Source organism: Juglans regia, chromosome 11 (genome assembly GCF_001411555.2).
Source record: "Juglans regia cultivar Chandler chromosome 11, Walnut 2.0, whole genome shotgun sequence".
Taxonomy (NCBI): domain Eukaryota; kingdom Viridiplantae; phylum Streptophyta; class Magnoliopsida; order Fagales; family Juglandaceae; genus Juglans; species Juglans regia.
In genome coordinates, this window is record NC_049911.1 from 15,590,056 (window position 1) to 15,599,362 (window position 9,307).

Here is a 9,307-nt window from a genome sequence, read left to right on the forward strand (position 1 = left end):
ATTTGAGCTCCAGCATTTTGCATTGTCATCCACATCATATAAACTATATTTGTCTCATTCATTGCATCATCATCCCCATTTCCTAGCCATGGGGCATCCTCGTCTGAAAAGTCATCATCGGCCATTCTGATAAGCAACCTTTATCGTGCGTTAACAAAATGAAAAATACATTGTACTAATAAGGAAATGTATGTGAGGGTTCAATGGCATCAGTGCATAAATGGTTGTGAAATGTCAAAGACTAAACAATCAACTATAATCATCTGCAAGCATAAAACTTTCAACGAAATTACCATTATACAATGCTCATCCAAAGTAGTAGTAGCTAATTAGCTCATGTCTAAATAAACATCAAATAAATGATAACCATAAGCATCAAGTACGCACATGTTATGCTCAAGTCGTGTTGACCCCCTTTTCACTTTACATACTTTAACACTTGTTACAACACAATTTTACAAAGGTTCTTACGCCACATGGGGGAGATTGTTAATGTAAAAATAGTGTGTTGGCATATTCTTGACAAAAAGGAAAATAAAAATGCACGAAATATTCTCACATGTGTAATCAATATCTGTTATCAAAGTTAAAAGCAAAAATTCAAGTATACACATGACAAGCACAATTCTTATAAAAAATTCTTCATTAAGAAAATATAACATTGAGTTTCAATGAAGTATGCAATACAATAGTAAGTCAAAAATTGTGTTTCACAAAGCAAATATGCCTTTAACTTGTGCTCCCCCTACCTACGTATCATCATCACTCCCCCTACATATGTGCTTCCCCTAACTCATATGTGCTCCCCCTAACACATCTCTCCCCTACATAACACTCCCCATTTTTGTCACTAAATGCAAGGGGTTCAATCACCACCATCTGACTAGCTGCCATCTCTACAAGCATGTAGTGTGCTGGAACTCTGACCTTTCTATAGTGTCCCACGAGATCTCGCTCACTGCATCCATAACAGCTTCGAAAACCTTCTGCCCAACGAACACGTCCACTCCAATGGACTTAACTATGTTTTTATCTTGAATGTGATTAATTTGGTGGATCTATATATATTTTCCAAGAGATTCAACATTGAATAAGGGGGAGAGTTTCTCTCAAATGCTCTTGGAATGGGACTCTATTTTCCCACACAAAGGGAAGAATGAAATGTTTCCATTTATACTTTCCAAGAGAGAGGCACTCAAACCTAAGGAAAATTAGGTTTTCAGAATATTAGCTCGAGCGAAGTATCGAGCCATGTCGAGCAAACTCTCTGACTTGATTTCACTAGAGTTATTGGTCAAGCCATGTCGAGCAAACTCTCTGACTTGATTTCACTAGAGTTATTGGTCAAGCCATGTCGAGCAAACTCTCTGACTTGATTTCGCTCGAGCTACTGGACGATCCATGTCGAGCGAACTCTTTAACTTGATGTAACTCGAGCTATTGGTCGAGCCATTACGAGCGAACTATCTGACTTGATTTCGCTTGAGCTATTGGTCGAGCCATCTCGAGCAAAGTGTCAAGCCATGTCGTGTAAACTCTTTGACTTGATTTCGATCGAGCTATTTGTCGAGCCATGTCGAGCGAACTCTCTGACTTGATTTTGCTCGAACTACTGGTCGAGCCATGTCGAGCGAACTCTCTGACTTGATTTTGCTCGAGCTATTGGTCGAGCCATTACAAGCGAACTCTCTGACTTGATGTCGCTCGAGCAATTTGTCTCGCCATGTCGAGCGAACTCTCTGACTTGGTGTAACTCGAGCTATTGGTCGAGCCATGTCGAGCGAACTCTTTGACTTGATTTCGCTCGAGCTATTGGTCGAGCCATGTCGAGCGAACTCTCTGTTTGTGTTCTGCTCAAGCCGTGTTTTGTCACTTTACACACTTCAACACTTGTTACAACACAATTTTACAAATTTTTTCACAAAAATATGCCAACACACTTATTTTTACATCAACAATAATGCATGATAATAATTTCTTTTTACGAAATTATTCAGATGTATGATAATTTTTGAATAATTATATTATACTTTACGCATTTCTATTCCAAAAGCGGGCCCACATAGGCATAATATTTCCGAACAAATGATATACCATAAATAACTAATGCATTTTTTTTTTTTTACATATGAAAACAAATATCTAAAATATTACCATATTTCATGCTTTTGAAATATCAATAAGCATTACATGTTTTTCCCAAACTAATCATGCTACTAATTTTTCAATTCGTTGGTGTGAAATACACAATTTACAAACATGCTTGCATGTTTTTAACAAATTTGTGAAATATTTTTCCTCCCAAAATTCAAAATACAATTATAAATTATAACATGTCTCATAATTCATTGGCCAATCCGATGTGCCCACATGATCGGTAGCCCATGCACAATCGCATCCCTCATTGCCCGCATTGCTTGCGCTGATTCACTAGACATGAAGTCCACCACATGAGATGATTAACCCGCATCATCATTCGTCGGCATATGTGGCATTGAGGACCAATGATTCAATACACTCCGAATGAACTCATCATTAAGCATCACCGTTTTTAATCATGTCAGAGATAAACAATTAACTATAATCATCTGCAAGCATAAAACTTTCAACGAAATAACCAATATACAATGCTCATCCAAAGTAACGTGCAGTAGCTAATTAGCTCATGTCTAAATAAACATCAAATAAATGATAACCAAGATAACGAAGTACGATCAATGTCAAACACAAAGTTTTACATCTAAATTCCATGCCGAATTAATTAAAAACCTCCTATTGTCTGAACTAAGATCCCCTCATCAATTAAAAAAAAAAAGCTATAAACTCCATGCCCACTCACTCCTACGCTCCATAGGGATCGTGATGAACGAGTTTTGCAATCCTGGCTACCCTGATAATAATAGAAAGGCCTTGTTCCATTGCACAAAAGGCAGGCGAGGTTCAACTTCTTCATGCAACCGAAAGCAACGCACATTCTATCAATCCCAGCATCAGTCTCCATGTTGTTCGATTTGCTGCGCTTCGAGGCCCTCCACTCATCAGTAGCCAGTCCCTTAGCCTCATCACTTTTCTCAATTGCCTCCAAGGTTTTGCTAAAGGCCTCTTCCATGGCAGGGGACTGGGAAGGCCCTCCCCTCTGGCGTCGATGAGATGCACTACTGTATGAGGTGGAAAAGTGTCTCCTTGATTGCATGAAGCCGTCCATAGGAGCTAGCTACGATGGGCTCCCTTGATCATAATGCATTGGCCGCTGCAATGGGCCCCCTTGATCATAATGCACTGGGCCACGATTTCGTAGCTCCTCATCTAGCAGGTCCTCCTCCTCGCTAGTTGGGGTCGGGTCAATCGATGCCCGATGGAATGTCCCTGTAGCAATGGGACAGGCAAAGATCACGCACAACTCTTCATACTTTGGGCATCCATGAGTCTTGAAATGCTTGAATGAGCTTCTTACCTAACATATTTAATAAAAAATATCATTAAATTCGCTCAATGCAAGTTACAAAAAATTCTTTTTATGACATAGTTTCAATTAATTAGCTCACAGTTACGTACCCTGATTGTGTTTGCCCAGTGTTCCTCGCTTGCCACTGGGGCCTTCCTGTATGGATCCTAGCCCAACCCTGTTTGCTTCATCAAATTTGTAAATTCTCTCTGACTTCGTTTAAGGCGTGCTATCTTTCCTTTTACTTGCTCAGAGTTATAATTCTTCGGCCCATAGTTTGACAATCGTTCAGCAAGCCGCACATGGAATTACTAGAACAAAGAAAAATAGCTACTCCATAAGGATCCTCGAGTATGGATCAAGGGCCATGGAAGAAGAGAAACGAGGGGAATAGTTCAAGACACATACAAGGAAATCAATCTATTAACCCTTGCAAATTTTGTAATAACATACACTCTAGAGAGTGCATAAAGGATATACGAGCATGTTTTCGATGTGGAAAGAACAGACATTTTATCAAATAATGCCCTTTGCTTCTGTTGGACAACAAGAAGCCTAACCCACCTCTAGGTTCCCAAAAGACGAATCAGGGAAATAATCAACAACAGATGGGAACGGCCCGAGTGTTCGCATTAACATTTGAAGATGCGGAGGACAATAACAATGCAATCACAGGTACCTACTTTTTTTCTCCTAGAAGCTTCCTATTTTGGTTGAGTTAGAATTTTGGAATGATAAGTTCGACGTGATTATTGAGGATTAAGTTAGTCATGGGAATATTTGCTTAAGTACAACAAATTTCGAGGATGAAATTTTATTTAAGGAGGGAGGATGTAACAACCAGGCCAGCTCGAGTCTGTTAAATATTTTTGGTCTTACGTAAGAAAAGCCCATTTGAGTTTTAACGAGTAATTTCAGAACAACTCATGGGATCAAAAAAAAAAAAATTTAGCAGAGTAAGAATTTTTGATTGGGCACAATGATTGGACAAAGGTTCAAATAATAAATCATGGACCTAGATGGAGCCGGAATAATTAGATTTGGCCTAATAAAAATTTTTCTAAACATTGAAGATATTGTTGGATGAGAGATTTTTTGGTCAGTTATGGTCTAAATTATTTATGAGTCCGACCCATTTTATTTATGAGTTCGAGCCCATTAACAAGTCCTGGAAATAAGCACAACAGCTAACTTCCCACCGCATGCACATTTCTATCCCTCTATGTTCTTGACAACTGTTCCTATATACATACAACACGACCCATCTTCTAAACTACATTGCTTGATTTGTTTGTGAAAAACTCTTTTTATATAGCCGCCAACAGTAGCACTAGCTTCGCCGCCCATCGTGGAACAACAGCCGCCGCAAACTGTTGCCATGAAGAACATCCTTTCCGTATGAAGCTCAGCAGCGCAGCACCCCCCCAGCTCGGCCACGAGCCAACCAGTCGCACCATCAGTCACTGCGGTGCGCCCCTCACTTCAGCCAACTTACGTTAGCCCCTGCACCACCAGTACACATATACGGCTTCCACCCCACGGCACAACAGCCCGAGCAACGTGACGATACCTCCCTCGTGGGATAGAAGTCGCCGTCACACTGCCCAACTCCATGCTCATGTCCTTCATTTGACAGCCAAAAGAGTTTGCTTGGCAACCTTATGCACCTCTGTTTTTATATCTAAAAAACAGAGCACTGCCAAAGGAAACAAGACCCCACATATCTCCGGTGATAGCCACCGTTCTCGAAGGAAACGGCCACAACCCAGTCTTGCTACGTCCCGCACCACATGACTGCACTGCCTCCGCTTCAAACCACCACCCTCCCTCTCAGTAACATCTATCCCGCATGCCGTGGCCCTCGCTTTTTCACTCTCCATTTTTTTTTTCTTTCTCTCAAGCTTAGCCTAGCCTGAAGACATCTCTGCCGCACGCCTGCTCTCCAGCCGCATCGCCACTGCCTACCCAGTCCAGCCGTCACACATTGCCGCGTGGTTTCTCCTTGAGTAAGGCCCTGCCGCCACGAATGTTTTAGTTTCTTTAGTGTCTGTTATAGTTTACTAAATGGGAAACATTATATATCAGATATATCGGTTAAGAAGAAGAGTCTGTTTTTACCTTCCTACCCTTTTATTTTCTGAATCCTGCTTTAAGTTTTGGAAAGGCTTGTATTGGACTACAAGCCTTATACTGATGGGCATAGTTTTATCTTATTGGTGTTTAAATCTAGTGAGCTATTTTTTCTAGTGGGTTGGGCTTGAGATTAATTAGGCACACATCATTTTGATAGACTTGTGTATTTTTTATTAGACTTGATTTTATTATGTTTGATAAACTGTTATAGTAATTTTATTGGGCTGAGATTTTTTTTTTTTATCAAGCTAAAATTTCACTGTTATAAATATGAGTAATTTGACTCAAAATTTTTATAATTATATTATCTAGTATTAGATTTTATAGTACACTTCAATAGTAAATAAGTTAGATTTTAATATTTTAGTCGAAGTTATTAAATGGACATTGATGATTTTAGTAAGTGATGATATATTTTGAGGTTATGAGAATTTTAGGTTTAGAGGAATTATAATAGGTTATTTGAGAAGCTTAGGCTTAAATATTGAAATACTTTTTCAATTGAAATTTACGGAAATTACGTGATTATCTTATAGGTAACGATTAATATTTGTTCGGCATTATTGAGAGAATTTTCAAAAAGTTAAGAAATCCGGGTAAGTGGGATTCCTATACTAGCTTTGCACAAAAGAAATTAAATGAGGTTGATTTTAAAAATGTGCATGTATATCTTTGAAAAGAAATCTGAAAAACAAGCTCAGATGTTTGTTCTGCATATGCATAAATCTTATATAAGTGAGAGTCTTTTTGTCATGGCGGGTGTAGACATGAGCTAACTTTGGGCATTCTATTTCTGAACTATGCAACATGAGCGAATATGAAAATCTAAAAGTTTTTGCTATGAATAAATGAAGATGTTTTGGATTCTATTTATTTCGAACATGTGAAATGATCTGAAACTATTCAGTATTTTGTTTTGATATGATGTGTCATCTGAAAATCTTGGCATGAATTTCTGATTCTGTATTCTGATTAAGTCTGATTCTGATGTTCTGTTCGGTTTCCGTTACTGCCCAACCACGAGTTATAATAGTGGATACGGCCCAGCCACGGGTAATAATAATGGATACGCGCAACCACGGGTTATAATAGTGGATACGGCCCAACCATGGGTATAATGGTAGTTTATAACCCTACCACGGAGGTTAAACATGGTATATGTCCCGATTTGATGCTATGATATGATGAAGATGAGGTCTCAGATTTTTGACATGCCAAAGGATTTTGAATAAGAAATTTATTTGAAAGCTTCGCTCTGAAATTTTTGGTAACATGCTTTGATTATGCATTCTAAAAGTAAATATTTTGTACTGCATTATGAATTTTGAAAATGCTCATGTTTACATATTAGGTAGAAGTGAAAAATGTCTGCTGTTTAAATTGTTCACTAACAAACAGTTTAACAATGAGGCGTTTAAGAGTACTATGAAGTATCTATGGCGTCCTGGTAAGTCAGTTTCCATTCGGGATGTCAATGCTAACCTATTTATTGCGGAATTTAATAGTCCATGGGATAAAGAACGTGTCTTCAGAGAAGGACCTTGGGCTTTCGATAAGCACTTGGTTCTCACAAATGAGGTTGATGGGCTGCAACAGGTACATCAGGTTACCTTCCCTGAGGCGCTCTTCTGGGTTCGCATCCATGATCTCCCGATTATGACTAGGAACTGGAAGATGGGACACATAGTAGGGAAGGAAGTTGGTAGGGTGGTGGAGGTTGACTTGGAGAAGGATGCATTGGCTTGGGGGGAGTACTTGTGTATCAGAGTTAAGTTGGATGTTACTAAGCCATTGTTACGAGGTAAGAAGGTTTGTGTGGGCTCTTCTAATCCCTTTTGGGTTCGTTTCTCTTATGAACGACTTCCAAATTTTTGCTACATATGTGGTACGCTTGGTCATAGTCATAAGGAGTCTAATCAGTGGAGGCCATTGATGGAAAAGTTTTCAGTCTCTGATTTTCCATATGGTCCCTGGTTATGTGCAGGGAACCTTGGTGATTATAGAGGACCTGTTCACAGTAGGCAATTAAACCAAGAAGGAAGTAGCGCTCCGATGGATCATGTGACAGACAAGTCTGCCGAAGAATCTTTGGTTGATCGAAAAGTAACAGATTTTGAGGATGACAAGGGTGCAGCGGATGTCGTGGTGCAAAGTCCGGATAACGGCCAAGCTTGTGATAATTGCCAGATTCTGTTACAAGAGATACGCAATGAAGAGATAACTACTGGCCAATGGTTATCTAATGAGTATTCAAATCATAAGGTGGGACTTGTAACAGATGCGGATAAGATGGAAAGTAACATGGCAACTGATCAACGTCATGATAAGATGAAACTTGTAACTGCTGCGGAAGATAAGGGCCTTGAAGTTGACTCTCAACAGAAGGGTATTTGTGACAATTCAATAGTGGAGGCTACTATGGGCAATATATTTCTGGCGGGAAGAAAGTTTTGAATGTAGAGGTAAAGTTGATTTCTTCTTCTAGAGGGACTCGTAAATGGAGGAGAATTTTAAGGTCTCAGGTGCACCATTCTCCTTCTGAAAGTGCCTATGGGAGGTCAAAAAGGCATCATGGGTCTGAGGATGTTTTGGAGATTGCTAGAAATCCTAAGAGACGTAAAAGTAATGCTAAATGCCATAATGGGAGTGAGGGTTCCATTTCACAGGATGCGGTTGTGGCTGGAACACAACCCCATCGAGCTCAATGAAGATCCTTAGTTGGAATACACGAGGGCTTGGGAACCCTTGTGGCATTCGTACTCTTGCTGATTTAATCAAAAGAGAAGATCCCAATGTTTTGTTTTTGCAAAAAACAAAACTTAATGCTGCAAAAATGGAATTTTGTAGAGTTAGATTAAAGTTTAATTGTTGCTTATCAGTTGATGTTGGTGGTAGAAGTGGGGGCCTTGCATTGTTATGGAAGCAAGATGTGCCATTGTCCATTCTGAGTTACTCAGCATCACATATTGATGTTGTTGTAACTGAAATGTCACGAACCTGGTACTTGACAGGTCTATATGGTCAACCTGACACTGCAAGATGAATGGAAACTTGGAATCTGTTAAGAAGTTTGAGGAGGTATCTTGAGGAGGCTTGGCTTGTGTTTGGGGACTTCAATGAGATTTTAACAGTACAGGAGAAATGGGGGGAAGAGATCGACCACAACAGCAAATGGTTGATTTCCAACAAATGCTTCTATATTGTGAATTAAGGGACCTTGGTTTCTGTGGTCCAAAATACACTTGGTGCAATGGAAGACAGGATGTGGCTCGAGTTTATGAGAGACTGGATAGGTTCCTTGGTAATTCCTCTTGGTGTAATCTATTCAATCGAGCCTCAATCACCCATGGTTCTATCTCTTACTCTGATCACCTCCCACTGTGGATTGAGCTGGAGAGTGCCCAGTCAAGAAAGGGAGGTGCTAAACAGTTCAAGTTTGAGGCAATGTGGCTTGGAGAAGCTGAATGTTCAAGAATTGTAGAGCAGGAGTGGCTTGCTGCAGTTTCCTCTAGTGGGATGCAGGGGGTTATGGACTGCATTTATAGTTGTAGTAGTAAGTTACAAAGGTGGAATAAATCACAGTTTGGTAAGGTCCAGATCAAGCTGAAAGAAGATAAGCACAAACTCTCTATGGAACAAAGTAAGGTTCCAACAGCTTTAAATACAAGGGAGGTTGATGAAGCTTCAGTTGAGGTACATAAATTGATGGAGAGAGAGGAGATAATGTGG